Source organism: Ovis aries, chromosome 1 (assembly GCF_016772045.2).
Source record: "Ovis aries strain OAR_USU_Benz2616 breed Rambouillet chromosome 1, ARS-UI_Ramb_v3.0, whole genome shotgun sequence".
Lineage (NCBI taxonomy): Eukaryota > Metazoa > Chordata > Mammalia > Artiodactyla > Bovidae > Ovis > Ovis aries.
In genome coordinates this window covers 2,765,347-2,783,240 of record NC_056054.1, presented here as the reverse complement: position 1 = coordinate 2,783,240, position 17,894 = coordinate 2,765,347, and the positions used below count along the sequence as shown (strand labels likewise).

The 17,894-nt window shown below is 49.2% G+C and overlaps 1 long non-coding RNA gene across 1 annotated transcript; it reads left to right on the top strand.

Moving 5' to 3' along the window:
* The first annotated feature begins 702 nt into the window (after positions 1 to 702).
* LOC121818752 (uncharacterized) lies at positions 703 to 16,540 on the top strand. The gene is made up of 2 exons (XR_006058847.2): positions 703 to 1,341; positions 16,152 to 16,540. It is a non-coding gene; the product is annotated as an uncharacterized LOC121818752 (long non-coding RNA).
* The last annotated feature ends 1,354 nt before the right edge of the window (positions 16,541 to 17,894 follow it).

Below are 17,894 nucleotides of genomic sequence, written 5' to 3'. Positions count from 1 at the left end.
GAGGCGGGTGGCGCTTCTCTTTCACTCTTGCCCCTAATTACGGGCTTTCTCATTACAATAACGAGGACCATGTCGGCTAGAAAGCAGGCACATGTTTTTACTTTCCTCCACGATGGAAACCACATGTACAAGACATCTCTTCCCTTTTTTCCCCCAAAACATAAACGGGGGAGCTGGTCTTGGTCTGGGGGTCCACCTCCCTGCTCAGTGAGGAACGGAGGCTTGGGTGAGGCCTGGCCTTCCCGGAGGCTGGCGGGCGGCAGGCCGGCTCATTCCACCTCCTGATGGACCACATCTGCTTGGGGGTCCAGGTCCCCCCGCTGGCGGACTGTGGTTCCCATGGCAGGCAGTAACCCAAGCAGACCTGAGCAGTTATTTATAAACTCTGCCGAATGCCAAACGCCAGGAAGGACCCATTCCCCCAGTTCGCAGGAACATATTTTCAGCATAACTCATCACTTTGAAGATAGGTCCAAACTTTTGTTCACATTTATTGAAAGGAAGTTGTTTTTCAAAGCCCCAGTCAGCAGGCGGCCCTGAGCCAGCGCCAGGCAGCTTCTTGTGCTGGGGGCTCTGTGGCCCTGCACCCAGCGCCCCATCAGCCTCCCCTTCCTGCACCCAGCGCCACCCCGCCGCCAGCCTCCCCTTCTCAGCATCCAGCGCCACCACCAGCCTCCCCTTCTTAGCACCCGGCGGCAGATCCAGTGCCCCCTCAAGCCTCCCCTTCCTGCACCAAGCTCCCTCCCCAGCCTCTCCTTCCTGCACGCAGTGCCCTGCCAAGCCTCCCTTCTCAGATCCAGTGCCCCCCAGCCTCCCCTTCTCAGCACCCAGAACCCCTTGGCCTCCCCTTCTCAGCATCTAGCGCCCCCCCAGCCTCCCTTTCTCAACATCCCTCACCCTCCACCCAGCCTTCCTTTCCTGCATCCAGCACACCCCCAGCCTCCCCTTCTCAGCACTTAGCATGCCCCCTCAGCCTCCCCTTCCTGCATCCAGCACCCCCGCCCCCCCGCAACCTCCTCCTGCTTCTCCACACTATGTCCCTTTCCCTTTGTAGAAGCTCTTCCTGTTTAAACTTTTAAAATTTCTTTTTAAAAGGGAAAACCCGTTACTGGAAGTTCAGGGCTTTCCTCTGGGAGACTCCTCAGGGTTGGGGGCCTCCCAGGCTCCCCTGTGCCCAGGCTGCTCCTCGGGGTCTCCTTCCCGAAAGGATGTCCTCTGCCAAGGGCTCCTCTGCAGCGCTCCCACTGGAGCAGAACTTGCAGCCCCCGAGGCTGACTCCTCATGGGGGTCGCAGCCTGCTTGCCCCGCCCTGGACTGGCTGAGTGGTGGGGGACGCTGAAGGTGAGTCCCAACCCCTGCCCTACCTCTCTCCCCTTGACTTTCAAACTCAAAGTCCGGGGGCAGTTCCCAGGCCTTGTGCGCCCGTCTGGAGGGGAACCTAGCCCCCTCCCCACCTGACCCTCTGCCTGCAGGGCCAGCCTGGCTGTCCCGAGCCTGGGTCCTTTGAACCCCAGCCCTGCACGTCATGTCCTCAGCAGGATAGCTCCCCTGAGGCCTGCAAATGACCCTACATTGTCGGCCCCCCAACCAAACTCATTTTTCCTTTGAATAAACTCCCCCAACCCCCCAGCAGCCGGAGTCAGCCCAGACCCTCCCGGTGTCCCACCTGGTCAGGCAGTGTCTCTTGGGTCCCCCGCCCACACCCGCCCCCGTTATTCCCTGCCTCAGGCCCTCCTGCGGCCTTTTCTGACCCTTCTCTTCCCTGCACCCTGTCTGTAAACGGGGGACCTGCTGCTGCCCCCCTCACTGGGGTGACCAGCACTTTGTGAGCCCTTAGTGACAGGCCAGTACATCTTTGTCAGTTTGTTTTAGCTTTGGCAACGGCCCAGCCACCAAAGCAGAGAAGACCAAAGTCTTCCTGTCTCGGTGTGCCGCTAGTCTCCTGAACTCAGATGGATTGGAACCCCAATGGTATTTTTGATGGAGCTGGGAAAGAGGGACAGGGGTTGATGGGAAAAGGTTGATGGGCCCATTCTGCCCGGAAGAAACAGGGAACGCAGAGGCGCACAGAGGGCGCTCCGGGAAGGGCTGGCCCTGAGGTGGGGGACAGTGAGACCCCCCGAGAAGCCACGGCCCTCCCTGCCATGGCTCTGCTGCTGGGGTGGGGGACGCTTTGCTTCTGGAGGTCGTGGCCTTGGTGGAGCGAGGCCTGAACCCAGGTGCCAGTTGTAGTGAGACCTGGGAAGGTTTGGCTCCTTCCTGCCCCTTGTTGGTTTAGTTTCAAATATGAGCCTTTGGACGGCAGGCACCAGTCTGCAACAAACTCGCTCGGCCTCTGGGACTGGGGAAGGGAGGGCTGCGGGGGACACTCGCGGGCTGAGGCTGGTCGGCGCCCGACCGCCCTGATGTGGGGCAGCCCGCCCGCCCTCCCACGTTTCGGCTGGCTTGTCTGGAAGTGCTGGTCCCAGGCACATTCCGGGCAGGGCTCCATGCCCACCACAGGGCCTGCTCGCTGCCCGGCACACAGCAATGGGTGGGCAGCCACGGAGGTGGTGGCGGCTGGGACAGGGACCTGGTGGCTCCAGGGGTCTGTCGGCCGCCCCCAGGTCAGCCTCCTCCCTGAGGGGACCTGGAGCGGCAGAGGACGCCCTGCGAGCCAGCCTGCACCCGCGATGGAGGGGGGCACCTGGTGCCCAGACAGCTCTGTCCCCTGCTGTCCCCGCCACCAGCCTCTCACTGGGGGTCTCGGGCGCAGCCCTGTGTGGCTGCCTCCAGAGGACCCTCCTGCCCTCCTGCCAGGGTCCCCAGCCCCCTTCTCTCAGCGGGCACAGCCCCATGCTCTCTGCTCCCTTTCATCACTTTGGGGGGTGCTCCTTCGCATTCTCAGGTGGAAACATTTAAACCCAGTCCCCACAGCCACCCCAGCGCGGTGCCCCCCCCCACCGCCCCTGCAAATGGGGCCCACATGTAAGATGTGGCAGGATGAGCCGGCCTGGCCTGCCAAGAACGCGCCAGGAAGCTGCCCTGGCGCAGGCGATGCCGTTGGAGGGAGCTCTGCGCGAGCCCACGGGGAATCGGCGTCTTCCTCCTGCCTGGAAACACCGGGAGGCCGCCTCGGAGGGGAGGGTCGGTCTTGGCCACCAGATGCTGCCGCGGGGTGCTGGGACAAGCGGGAAGTGGGGGGGTTGGGGGTTGGGGAAGAGGCATGGTCTGGAGCGGCCCCAGCTTGGTGGTCTTACTTTGGCCCCAGTGAAGTCAGACCTGGTCTCCCTGGCTCCCACCTGCAGACTCGAAGACACGTGCCTCCCCGGGACCTCACAGAAGGCCCACATCTGACCGAGGCTGCCCTTCCTCTGCCCGTTCTGCTTGGGTTTCTCTTGAAATTACTTTAGGGATATACAGCCTTGAATCCCGTTCTAGTCATTTCCGTCTGATCCCATAGTAACTCCAGAAGGTGAGTTTAATCACCACTAAGGGCCTCGTCAAGGTTCAAAGCCTGTCCTGAGCCTGTGGGGTCTCAATATCCACAGAGGGCTGGGAACCTAGTTTGCTCCCCTTCTGCCACTGTTTTCTGATTTTCCTGTTTGTGAGTGCCTCCGAGTCAGGCTCTGCGCCTGGTCTATTTCACAGAGCCCTTCCCCTCCTTTTTATTGGTGATTGCAGATCTGGGGAGAGATGGCAGGGGGTTGGGGCTTCCCAGGTGCTAACAGTGGTAAAGAACCCACCTGCCAGTGCAGGAGACATAAGAGCCTTGGGGTTGACTCTTGGGTCGGGAAGATCCCCTGGAGGAGGACTTGGCAACCCACTCCAGTATTCTTGCCTGGAGAACCCCATGGATAGAGGACCCTGGTGGGCTATAGTCCATAGGGTCACAAAGAACTGGACATGACTGAATCAACTTAGCATGCATGCATGCCCCACAGGGGGTTGGGGAATGCAAGTTGCCTGAGCAGGGCTTGAACCTGGCCATGGCAGGGAGGGTGGGGACTCTCCTCTTGATCAAACAACTGGCCCAAGTTCGGGACCCGGGTCAACCCACAAATGTACCCTTGTCCTTGGCTTGAGTGGTACCCTGGCGTCTACTGCATGAAGGGTGGGTGGACAGGGGATTGAGTGTTTGGATGAGCACAGAGGGTTCATGCTCAGCTAACAGCTTGGGCTGGAGGGGCACAGGGACCCTGCAGGGTCTCCTTGCCTTACCCTAGCCCCCTTTGGGGGAGTGTGAAATCAAGCCAGGAGGATGAGCACAGAATTCTTTGCAAGGGCGACACACACGTGTACCACCAGTTGCTCAAGGTGGCCCCTCCCAGGCTGGTGACCCCGTGGCCGCCTGTCCGTCCTTGATACCTCATGCTTGGACCCACCACTCCTGCTTCGTGTCCCGACACCCAAGGAAAACCAGCCAGCAACCGCCACGTCATAGGGAAACTCCCAGGCCCCCTGCAGTTTCCTGGCTCACTCGTCTGGAGACCGGGGAGGGGGCACGTCCCCTGCTCATCCACCTCTGCCAACCCCTTGGTCTGACAGCCCTGGGCTTCGGTCCGTCCATCGGTCAAGCCCTGTCCCGTGACCAGTGAGGTGCACAGGGACTGGGGGTCAGCCCTCTGTGGCCAGCTTCCTGTCAGTCTGTGATGGGGCAAACCCAGGAAGCCGTGACTCAAGCAGCGAGAGCTCTGATTGGAAGCCGAGAGCTCTCTCTCCTCAAGGAGCAGCCTGAGTGCATCCCTGCAGAGCTGGGGTTTGGTCACACTGAGTTATGTCCAGTGGCAAGCATCGCTGCCAGGAAGGAAACGCAGAGGGAAGGCAGGGAAGCTCACACCAGCTCCCCACACCCCTGGCGAAAGTGAGACTCCTCTCCCAGCACCTGGACAGCCCGAGACACAGGAGCCAGCCACAGCTCCGGCCCCCGCCGCATGCAGCGTACGGTCCCTCCAAGCTCACCGTCCCAGACCTGCTTCCCAGCTCCTGGGCGCCCCTCGTCCTCTCCGTTTCCTTCCAAGCTCTAGACGATCTGCCCTTGGCTGAGCAACACTTAAAAGAGCACAGTTTCCATTTTAGGACAAGACTTTAAAAGCTGTTTGGTTTAACTTTCGACGTTGCTTGAGCTCCTGGAGGGTGTGTCTGTGGTGGTGTGATAGTGGGTGCGGGTGGGGGGTGGAGTCCAGCTCTTACCCTTACTCACAAGGACACAGGAACACGGGTTTCTTTTTCCTAAAAATAGTCGGCTCCTGGCGCTGCCTGAGGGCATGCACTTGGTCACCCCTGAGCTTCATTCTCTTCATTCCTGAGAAGGAGATGGTCATAGGATAACGTGGGTTGAAGCGCGCTTTAAATTGCAAAGATACTGCCGATTAAACACCATGATTACGACCAAGGTGCTGGAGAGAACTTTGGTGTGGAGGCAGGGCTTCATCAGGGGCTCCCTGGTGGCTCAGCTGGCAAACAATCCACTGTCAATGCAGAGCCCTGGGTTCAATCCCTGGGTTGGGAAGACCCTCTAGAGAAGGGACTGGCAACCCACTCCAGGGCTGTCCATGGGAGAATCCCATGCATGGACAGAGGAGCCTGGTGGGCTGCCGTCCATGGGGTCTCAATGAGTCAGACGGGACTGAGTGACTGAGGACACACACATGGGGTTTCATCAGGAACAAACGTCTCTGGCGTTTCGGAAACAGGGCAGCGTTCTAGCATCGTGAGAGATCAGAGATTGCCACTTTATCAGAAATGGGGGTTCTGCTTCCTCCATTACTGTTTTTTTGACATCTGAGATGTTCACTAACCTAAGGAGATTATTTCTTCATGTTCCCCATCTCTCTCTCAGAAGTCACAATGAGAGAAAACTCTCACTGGCAAGACTGTGGGGCAAAGAGGGGGCCTAGGAACAGGATGGGGAAGACTGCTCATAATGTGGGAGACCCTGCTCCCTAAGTCACATTTCTTTTTTCAGGTTTGAAGTAGTTTTCTTTTTTAACTAATTGTTATTATTTTTTAAATTAAATTAAATTAAAAAATTTTAATATAAATTTATTTTGATTGGAAGTTAATTACTTTACAATGATTTAGAATGGTGTGTTAGTTTCTGCTGTACAGCAAAGTGAGTCAGTTATATGTGCACATATATCCCCTCCGTTTTAGGTGCTATTCCCGTGTAGCTCATTACAGAGTGTTGAATAAAGCTCCCTGTGCTGTACAGCAGGTTCTTATTAGCTGTCTGTTTTGTGTGTAGTAGGGTGTATATGTCAACCCCCATCTCCCAGTCCATTTCTCCTCCACCCCTTCCACCTGTAGTGACCACAAGTTTGTTTTCTACATCTGGGACTCCATGTCTGTTTTGTAAATAAGTTCATTTGTACCGTTGTTTTAGATTCCACGTATAAGTAATAGTGTATGATATTTGTCCTTCTGTGCCTGACTTACTTCACTCAGTGTGACAATCTTTAGGCCCATCCGTGTTGTTTTTCTATGATTAAACTAGAGATAAATTAATCTGGATGTTAGAGTCTACTTTATAATGTTTAAAGTACTTTGACCTTAACATATATTTTATATCTCTGATGAAACCTGGTGGGTCAGAGAACTTGAATGATAGCTTGATACAAAATGCCTGGGAATGTCGGCTACAGTATAACAAATATTATAGACAGCATTCACTGAAGACATCTTTCATAAGGACCCAAAGCAAAGAGGGAATGGAGACCAGGAATCTGTGGGAACTGATGCTGGAGCTGTGCTGCAGACAGACACAGGGGTGGCAAAGATGAGAACAGTGGTTATTTCACCTGCATTTTAAACTCCTGATTTGTTTAATGGCTGTGCAGACACAGGAGACGAATCTTTGTGCTCCTAAGAAGCTGGAGGTTGGATCTGAGGGTCATCCTGCTCTCCTGAAGAGAGAGGGCAGACCAGAAATAGGTGGACAAGAAAAAATCCAGCTGTTGGCACAGGGAGATGACAGGCTGTCACCCTTGGTCTGATTCGGAAGAGAGAAAATGGTTGCCTAGGAGATTTGTAATCAGTGGTTGTCTGCAGGAGTATTTGCAGTTTGAATTTATACCATTTGAGTGATGTGGAGCCCCAGCATGAGAGATTAGGGTAAAATTAACCCTGGGCTCATAATACTTCTGGAATACCTGCCAGGAGAAAACACAAAACTTCCGTGATGTACATAAGGAATTCTTACAGATAAACCCCAGTGAAGATGAAGCACTGATCTGAGGAGAGAAAGAAGGTGTGAGTAGGTTCATAGACATAGCAAACAATAGGCTTAAATCCCCGAGGGCTTCAGGAAACAGTAGAATCAAAGAGAGATTATAAAATAGTTGAGAATAACGACCCAATGAAAATTTTAAAAAATGAGAAAAAACCAAGCCACCAGTAATGGAAAACAGAAGACAAGGAAAATTTAAAAGACAGAAGGGAACTTGTGGGAAAAGAAAAATATAGGGCATGAAATTTAACAAACCAAGAATGATTAGGTTAAAGAGCAGATTAGACACAACCAAAGAGAGAATTAGCAAAGTGGAGGATCCATCTGAGCTCACGGAGATAGAGAGATGGCAGCAGGGCTAACAGGACAGTGGATAGGCTGAGAAGGCTCAGGAAACCACAGCAGTGATTCCACGTGGAATAAAGGGAAGAAGGGGAGCGAGCCAGTGTCCAAAGAGATGATGATTCAAATTCCCCCAAACTGGGGATATTTCTGAACTTTCTGATTCAGGGAAAAAATAGTTCTAACAAGAGTAGATAAAAGGAAGTTTACAGCTGGATATATAACATCTGGATATATAACTCATATAACAGTGAGTTATGTAAGAACACCAAAGACAAAGAGAATACCTTAAAAATAGCCAGAAGTAAAAGTTTACCTGAAAAAGAATGCCAGGTAATTTGACTATCACCTCTCAACAGTCACCAGAGGACGGTAAAGTTATATCTTCCAAGTCTTGAAGGAAATTGAAATCTTTACTTAGTGAAGCTGTCATACAGGAATTAGGAAGAAGTGAAAAGCAAATCACGAACAGATTTGCACTAAAGCAACTTCTGGGATGTACTTTAGTGACACGATCATTGAACCCAGAAGGAAGGAATGAGCCATTAGCAGAGTGGTGAGCAAATAGCTTAGTAAATGTATGGGTAAACCTAAGCAAGATGGACAGTGTAAACAGCAATAATATTAATGACTAATTTTAAATGTATAAAAGCAGGTAGTATCTGAGATTAAGTAGTGTGTGAGGTGGGGGGAGAATAATCCAGGGATGCTAAAATCCTTGAAGGACCCCACGAATGACTGGGGGAACCGTAGATGCCGTCAAGTCAAGTGCACAAGTTATAGCCAAGGTCCGTCTAGTCAAGGCTGTGGTTTTTCCAGGGGTCGTGTATGGATGTGAGGGTTGGACTATAAGGAAAGCTGAGCACCAAAGAACTGATGCTTTTGAACTGTGGTGTTGGAGAAGACTCTTGAGAGTCCCTTGGACTGCAAGGAGATCCAACCAGTCCATCCTAAAGAAAATCAGTCCTGAATATTCATTGGAAGGAATGATGCTGAAGCTGAAACTCCAATACTTTAGCCATCTGATGCGAAAAACTGACTCATTTGAAAAGACCCAGATGCTGGGAAACATTGAAGGCGGGAGGAGAAGGGGACAACAGAAGATGAGATGGTTGGATGGCATCGCTGACTCAATGGACATGAGTTTGAGTGAACTCTGGGAGTTGGTGATGGACAGGGAGGCCTGGCGTGCTGCAGTCCATGGGGTCACAAAGAGTCAGACACAACTGAGCAACTGAACTAAACTGAACTGAACAGAGCAGAATTTGTAACTTCTAAACAGTAAAGAAAAAATGAAAAAAAACAAAAACAAAAAAAAAGCCTTCTAATCCTGTAGGACAAGGGATAGATACTAAATGGCTTTGATTCTGTGGACTGACCGGATGGTTCTTGTTCCAACTATTCGACTATGTTGCAGCGTGGAAGCAGATGCTGAGAAGATTTAAACAAATGGGCATGGCTGTGTTCCAACAGAACTTTATTTACAAAACAGGCCTAGACTGGATTTGAGCTGTCAGCTGTAGTTCATCAGCCCCTGCTCTAGAAGAGAGGAGAGGAAATGGGATCTAGGAAGAGAGACAGCATCAGCAAAGGTGGCCAAAGCAAAAATAGATTAGTAACCTCAAGAAATGTGTTAATAAGCTAGTTGAATTAGTTGGATAAAGACAGAGACTGCTGGATTAGATAAATTAAAAAACATGGAACTTTATGCTTTACTTATGTTTAAGTAAGACAAATACTTAAACCATAAGTAAAGCATAAAGGCGGAAAATAAGGTGGAGAAATAGATAGTCCAAACAAATACAGGTGGAAAGAAAAGTTATTAACTACTTTGGCAGTTAAAGTTAAAATAGACTTTATGGTAACGAAGCATTAACTGCAACAAAGAAGGTCATTATAAAATGGCAAAATTAAGATTTCACTGGGAGGAACTTATAAATTTATATACCCCCAAAACACAGCCTTGAAATACAAGACTTGACTGGATTACAAGGAGAGGTTTACAGTCCACACTTGCAATATGACCGAAGTAAGGGTATGGACTTGAAGCTCCCCAGGCGGCCCTCGTGGTAAAGAATCCATCTGTCAATGCAGGAGAGTTAGGTTGCATCCCTGGGTCAGGGAGACCTCCTAGTGTAGGAAATGGCAACCTGCTCCAGGCTTCTTGCCTGGAAAATTCCATGGAGAGAGGAGCCTGGTGGGCTACAGTCCAGGGGTCGCCACGGGTCAGATTTGACTGAGGCAGCACAGCAGGAAGCTTAATGATTAGACTGGGTTTGAGATGCTGCAACTAAGAAAGAAGAACACATGTTCTTTCCAAACACACGTGGAATCATTGTCCTGATCACATATTAGGTCATAAAATAAGATTTAACAAATATCGAAATCTGGAATCATGCAGGTCACCTTTTTTCTGCCCCGTGCAGTTGTTAGAAGCCAACCAGTTTCATAAAGCGATGCATTTGGGTTTTTAAAGCACATTTTTTATAAATAAGTTAGATTCAAAGAAGAAATTATAATAGAAATAAGAATGTATTAAGACCTGAGTGATAATGAAAACATCACATGTCCAGACTTGTGGGATGCTGTTAAAGTAGCCTTTTGAACAAAATTAACAGCACTGAATACATTTATGAGACAAAAGAAAGACTTGACATTGTTCAATAGAGATGAAAAGAACAATACAGAAAACTTAAAAAAATTGAAGAAAGGAAATCATGCATGTAGGGCCTGGAGGGATACGGACGAGCCAAAGTTGGTTTGTTGGAAAGACTAGTAGTTTAGAGAATTTTCTGGTTACATTTCTGAGGGAGAGAGAGAAGGAGAGAGAGAGAAGGAGACAGAGAGAGACAGAGAGGGAAAGGATGGAAGACAGAAACACTGAGAGAGAAAAGCAAATAAACAACCCCAATGACAGGAACAAAAAAGGGCACAGATACACAGATATGGACGCTTGATAAAATGCAGTAAGATGATACTATGGATAACCATGAAAATGTGTTATAAAACTGTCAACCCCCTAGAAAAATGTGAACTACCAAAGCTGACTAAAGAAGAAGAAGAAAACCTGCACTCATCTATTAGGAAAATGGAATCAGTCATTAAAAAGTCTGCCCACAAGATTTCCGCCAGGCCCAGACAGTTCAGAGCTAGCTTCTGCCAAATACTCAAGAAACCTATAATCTCAATTTCAACAGACTGTCCCAGAGGACACAGGTCTAATGCTTGTCGCTTCATCTTGTGTGTGTGTGACCTTGATCCCAATCTAGACTGAGAGCCATACAAGAAAATCAAATGATCGGCTAAAGGCCCTCCTGATGGGAGATGCAAAATGTTTAGACAAAACAGCGGTACACGGGCCCAGCAATAACCATGCAGAAATATGTCAGGACATTGGATTAGTCACTCACCAAACCCGAATCGGTAGCAGTTCTTTCGAAGGAACAGTTTCTGAGGCGCAAATCACCACGAAGCCATTTTTAACCCCTGCCGGAACGATGGGGAAGCCTCCGAGCTGGAGGACTGCAGGGACAGACGCCAGCACTCTGCCCGAAGTGAGCATTTCCAGACTGAGGAGCCGAGGGTTCCTTGGTGTCAGGAAGGCAGAAGCTGAAGGTCCACGAAGCTCCCTGGGTTCCTACAGACCGACCCCAGCTTCCAGTCTGTTCTGCCTTATCCAGCTCCTACGAGCTTACCTGGCCTGCCAGGGCCCTCCCTGAACACGCCTGAGCTCGCCAACTCCAACGTGACACAAACTTCAGGTCATGTCTCCGATCTCTGCTTTTATCTGAACTTAAAAAGTAAGAATAATAATTATTCTCATTTTTCTTGTTACAGAATTCATGTTCATTATAGAGTCCCTTGGACATGGAACATGGAACAACAGACTGGTCCCAAATAGGAAAAGGAGTACGTCAAGGCGGTATATTGTCACCCTGCTTATTTAACTTATATCCAGAGTACATCATAAGAAACGCTGGACTGGAAGAAACACAAGCTGAAATCAAGATTGCTGGGAGAAATATCAATAACCTCAGATATGCAGATGACACCACCCTTATGGCAGAAAGTGAAGAGGAGCTAAAAAGCCTCTTGATGAAAGTGAAAGAGGAGAGTGAAAAAGTTGGCTTAAAGCTCAACTTGCAGAAAACAAAGATCATGGCATCTGGTCCCATCACTTCATGGGAAATAGATAGGGAAACAGTGGAAACAGTGTTAGACTATTTTTTTGGGCTCCAAAATCACTGCAGATGGTGACTGCAGCCATGAAATTAAAAGACGCTTACTCCTTGGAAGAAAAGTTATGACCAACCTAGACAACATATTCAAAAGCAGAGACATTACTTTGCTGACTAAGGTCCATCTAGTCAAGGCTATGGTTTTTCCTGTGGTGGTGTATGGATGTGAAAGTTGGACTGTGAAGAAGGCTGAGTGCTGAAGAATTGATGCTTTTGAACTGTGGTGTTGGAGAAGACTCTTGAGAGTCCCTTGGACTGCAAGGAGATCCAACCAGTCCATTCTGAAGGAGATCAGCCCTGGGATTTCTTTGGAAGGAATGATGCTATAGGTGAAACTCCAGTACTTTGGCCACCTCATGCGAAGAGTTGACTCATTGGAAAAGACTCTGATGCTGGGAGGGATTAGGGGCAGGAGGAGAAGGGGACAACAGAGGATGAGATGGCTGGATGGCATCACGGACTCGATGGACGTGAGTCTGAGTGAACTCCAGGAGTTGGTGATGGACAGGGAGGCCTGGCGTGCTGCAATTCATGGGGTTGCAAAGAGTTGGGCACGACTGAGCGACTGAACTGAACTGAACTGGACTACAAGGAGATCCAACCAGTCCATCCTAAAGGAATTCAGTCCTGAATATTCACTGGAAGGACTGATGCTGAAGCTGAAACTCCAATACTTTGGTCACCTGATGTGAAGAACTGACTCATTGGAAAAGACCCTGATGCTGGGAAAGATTAAAGGCGGGAGGAGAAGGAGACGGCAGAGGAGATGGTTGGATGGCATCACCCACTCAATGGACATGAGTTTGAGTAAACTCCGAGAACTGGTGATGGACAGGGAGGCCTGCTGTGCTGCAGTCCATGGGGTCGCAAAGAGTCAGACTGAGAGACTGAAGTGAACTGAACTGAATGTGCCGTGCAGAAATCATGGATGAAAATGTGGAAGAAAATAAAAACTCCCTTCGATCCAGTCACAGAAAGGTAACCGCTAGCAATATTTGTTATAGCTGCGCTCCCTCCCTCCACACACACACACACACACACACACACACACACACACACACCATGAAATACAGTCTATGTTAGTGCACCCATCCGCATGCCTAGTCCCTCAGTAGTGCCCAACTCTTGCGACTCCGTGGACTGTGGCCTGCCAGGCTCCTCTGTCCATGGGAGTTTTCCAGGCAAGAACATGTGAGTGAGTTGCCATTTCCTTCTCCAGGGGCTCTTCCCAACCTGGAGATCAGACCTGTGTCTCCTGCGTCTCTTGCATTGACAGGCGGCTTCTCCACCCCGAGCCATCTGGGAAGCAATCTGTGGTTACTCTTTCTAAGTGATAATGCAGATACCATTATACATTTTGTTTTCTCTATACTGATACATAAATATCTGGATGTATCTATAAACATATAGGGGCTTCCCTGTTGGCTCAGAAGGTAAAGAATTGACCTTCTATGCGGGAGACCTGGGTTCTATCCCTGGATTGGGAAGATCCCCTGGAGGAGGGTGTGGCAACCCAGTCCAGTATCCCTGCCTGGAGCATCCCATGGACAGAGGAGCCTGGCGCGCTACAGTCCACTGGGTCTGAAAGAGTCAGACGCGACTAAGTGACTAAGCCCGCATACACATATGGAAATATTCTTTAAAATCAGAATTTTATGAACATTGCTTTTTCAACCTTTTCCTTCTGAAGTAATAAAGTGTGAACGTTTCTTCAAGTAACCCTGCCCCCACGAGCCATGGTCATGCTAGGGCCCAGCCTCTGCTACGATCGCCGCTGTTGTGCCCTTGCCCTGGGTCCCACCAGGCTGAGCTGCTACTTTGTCATCATGTAACTTCAGAGCTTTGTAGCCAAGCGTCAGGCATCCTCTCCTTGAGTCTCGCGTCTGGCACTGCCTGATCCCTATCGTTGCCGGGCTTCTGTGTAGGGACCCTCACGCCTGGGGCCCGCCCTGTCTCTGGGGTCTGTTCACTGACTTGTCCGTGACCCCAGGTAGAATCCTGGGCTCCTGCCTTCCCTTCCTCACCAGCTCACATGTCACCTTATCACAGTGCTCCCTCTGCCTGACCTCCCTGCATAAGATAGCTGATGCAGAATGAGGAAAGACAACTTTCCCCAGTTCGTGCCCTGGATATCCTTTTCAGGGCTATTCCACTCGAATTTTTATATGCGCTTATCAAAACTGAACATAGAATATATGTATATAAGTTTCTACATATTTCACTCTGTGTCTAAGTATCTACATTCCTTGGTGCCTATTCTACCATCTACTTACCTGCCTACCTACCTACTTATGTATCTATCTAATGGGTATATCACCCATCCACCTAATCCATCGTATGTGTGTATATAAGTGTCTGGGGCTTCCCAGGCGGTGCTACTGGTAAAGAATCTGCCTGCGAACGCAAGAGATGGAGGAGACACAGGTTTGATCCATGGGTTGGGAAGATTCCCTGGAGAAGGAAATAGCAACCCCAGCCCAGTATTCTTGTCTGGAAAATTCCATAGACAGAGGAGCCTGTCAAGCTGCAGTTCATGGGGTCACAAAGAGTTGGATGTGACTGAGTGACTGACCAGACCAGACCAGACTAGTCCAAATTTTTTGCCTGCCCTACCCATCTCTCTCACCATTGTTAGACTAGTGCCTGGCATATGTCTGGCAAATATTTGTTGAGAGAATAAGTGTGTAAATGTCAATTTCCCTCTTACTTTTTGTTATGTAAAATAATTAAAGTATACTTGAAACTAATATACTATCAATATTATATGTCAATTATGCCTCAATTAAAAAATTAAAGCTCTTAGCATCAGTGCGGCTTTAACACCCAAATGTAGGGGCTGAGGTCACATGGCATTACTTGGTCCAAATGAACTATCCGTCTGACTCTGGATACGCTTGCACTGGAATTTTTCTAGAGTATAATCCGCATTAATAACATGGCATCATTTCTAGTAGGGTTGTGAGTTTGTTCATATTCTGCAGGAATCTCAGCAGTTTACCAGCTTCCCCTGGGATTACTCAACAGACGCTGCATCTTTGGAGCATCATCACCCTTGCCCTGCTTGTCTTGAGCGGCTACCAGGGATTAGGGGCAGGTGTGTGGCAAGTGCTTGGGGGTCCCCGGAGCTCTACTGGCCCCTCTGCCCCTTGGTCCCCGTGAGGCGCTGACCACCGTGGGGGTCGGTGCTGGTCTGCTTCTTGTGCTGGCTCGCGTCCCTGTGGCCCCTGCCATTGCCCTTTGCTGTGTGGCCCACCTCGGCTGCTGCGCCTTCGAGACCCTCTGCACCGGCCCCTCACACAACCGCACTGGCTTCCTGGGTGACCTTTGCCACGGCTGCAGCCCCAGCCCACCCCCTCGAGGCAGCCACTGGCTCTGAACGGTGTACTCTCCAGTTGGCTTCACAAGCTATGCAGGGGTTCCTTAATGGCACAGCCATGATGCTCGGCTTATAAAAATGTGTCTGCTTGTGACGGCTAATGTGCCAGGGCTTCTTCTTCTGGGGCTCCAAGCAGGAAGGCAGGCAGAATCTCCTTGCTGCCGGCATTCCCTCAGCCTCAGACACGCTCGTCTTCATGCTGGGGTTTCAGTCCTTCCGCTGCCTACCCATTTCCTCTCCTTCTGTCTTCATTCTCTGTCAAGTGGGGGGAGTTCTTTCTCTTGGTAGGGCTGCTGTTCAACCGCTCAGTCATGCCCCACTCTGCAACCCCATGGACTGCAGCATGCCAGGCTTCTCTGGTGGGGTAGGGTCTCATTTATATAGAACTATAATTCTTAGGTTATGAAGCTGAAGAATTGATGCTTTTGAACTGTGGTGCTGGAGAAGACTCTTGAGAGTCTCTTGGAATGCAAGGAGATCAAAGTAGTCAACGCTAAAGGAAATCAACCCTGACTATTCATTGGAAGGACTGATGCTGAAGCTCCAATACTTTGGCCACCTGATGTGAAGAGCTGACTCACTGGAAAAGACCCTGATGCTGGGAAAGATTGAGGGCAAGAGGAAAAGTGGGCGACAGAAGATGAGGTGGTTGGCTGGCATCACTGACTCAGTGGATATGAGTTTGAGCAAACTCCTGGAGACAGTGAAGGACAGGGAAGTCTGGAATGCTGCAGTTCACAGGGTCACAAAGAGCTGGACATGATTTAGCAACTGAACAGCAGCAACATTATGAAACCACTTGAATTGCCTCTTGAGTATCTAAAATGGGATATTAATTCAGGAAACCCTTTTGCTGTCTCAACAAAGTCTTGCTTTCCTGCCGCAGATACAAAATTCCTATTTTTCAAGTAGAAGATGAAGATTAGGTCTTTTTGAAAAGTTTGCTTTACTGCTATAATAATCCTAATTTCTATTTCTTATTTTCCAGAGCAGTGGATGCCCCTAAGGAAGAGATGAGATACCCAAAATGCAAGAGAAGAATACACACAAATACGTTTCCAGATATTTCATCCTGTGACACTTGGGGATGGATCTTCGACTCTTGAAAATACAAATCTGATTACCCTCTCATGGTCCACAGACCTCAGTGTGTAAAAAGGAACTTGTTGACTTCACGTACTTATTTTGGCAGTTTACTGAACTCTCATCTTTATAATTTTTCAGTTAGAAAATTGTATCATTTGCAAATAATAGTAATCGCTGCGTCCTTTCTAATACACTCTTCCCTGTTTCTTTTCTTTTCTAACTGCGTTGGTTAGCAAGTCTATCTTAATATTTACTACTTTTAAACTCATATTTAATAAAGCAGTGGATGTAGCTTGGTTTTATTTTTTATTACAATGGAAATAGCTCCAGTATTTTATCATTAGTCAAGACATTGGCTGTTGGGCTAAATGATAAAAAGACTTAAAGTTTCTCTGCTCACAAGGTGAATGGTAGCATATATCTCAAAATATCTTGGGCAAATTCTACAACTTCCTGGTCAGTGTTAGTTAATAAACTCCGTCCAATCCCAAATCGCCTTTAAAGGTTCCCCCCCCGCCCCACCACCACACGCTGTGATCTGAAGGCCTTAAAGTGAGGAGGGGTGTGGCCTGACTTACTCTGTGTCCCAGTGCCCCTTCCTCCTTGGAGTGTCCATGGAACAGCTTGAACTCTATGCTTTCAGGAGTGTGGGGGATACCTGGAGATCTAACTGCTACCCTTTAGGCTGAGCATGTCACTGACATCCCATGAGGCAGCTGAAACAAATGCTGGCTTGTTCTCCCTGCTTAGTATTTTTGAGTTCTTGGGTGCCCTCTGGCCTGCTGTGCTGGGTGGTTCTCTGACATGAGGGTTCTGTGGCTCTTAGTAAGCTTGCTAGATTTAGTAAACGAAATATAGAACACCCAGTTAAATGTTAATTCCAGACAAATAATTATTTTTTAGTGTAAGTATGTCCCATGGAATGTCCCAAACATTCCATGGGACATACTTAAACAATTATTTGTTTACTAAAATTCAAATTTAACTGGATGTCCTGTGTTTTCCCAGGGACAGAGGAGCCTGGTGGGCCGCCGTCTATGGGGTCACACAGTCGGACTCGACTGACGCGGCTTAGCAGCAGCCGCCTGTGTTTCCTCTGGCAACGCTGCCTCTTTCGTCTCCTGTCGTCAGCGGGCTCCCTGCTGGGTGTCCTGCTGGTACAGTGGTGCTTGATCTGGGGGGCTTGTGTTCCCCCTGCCCTGCTCCTCTCCACCCCTCTTCCTCGTGGCCGTGCCTCTCCAGGCTGTTTCCCCTTTCAGATATGAGCAGACCAGACCCTCATATCCTAAAAGTAGGCTAGCCAGGGAATAAGATGCAGTCTTCTCTGCTTAGAGGTAACCCCAGTTTTGGGGAGTGTGTGTGTGTGTGTGTGTGTGTGTGTGTGTGTGTAGGCATAAAGTGAAGAATGCATATTTACTTTTATCCAAAGCCTTTTTGGCTTCTATTGAGATTATCATATGGTTTTTATCCCTTTCCCAATTGGCATGATTTATATTCATAGATTTCTTATACTGCGTTCCTGGAATAATCTCTCCATGGTGATCGTGTATTTTTTTCCTCCCTAGACCACTGGGGTTTCCTTTTCTAGTTCTTTATACATGAATTCGGTATGTATGTTCCTAAGAGAAATCTAGAGAAACAATTA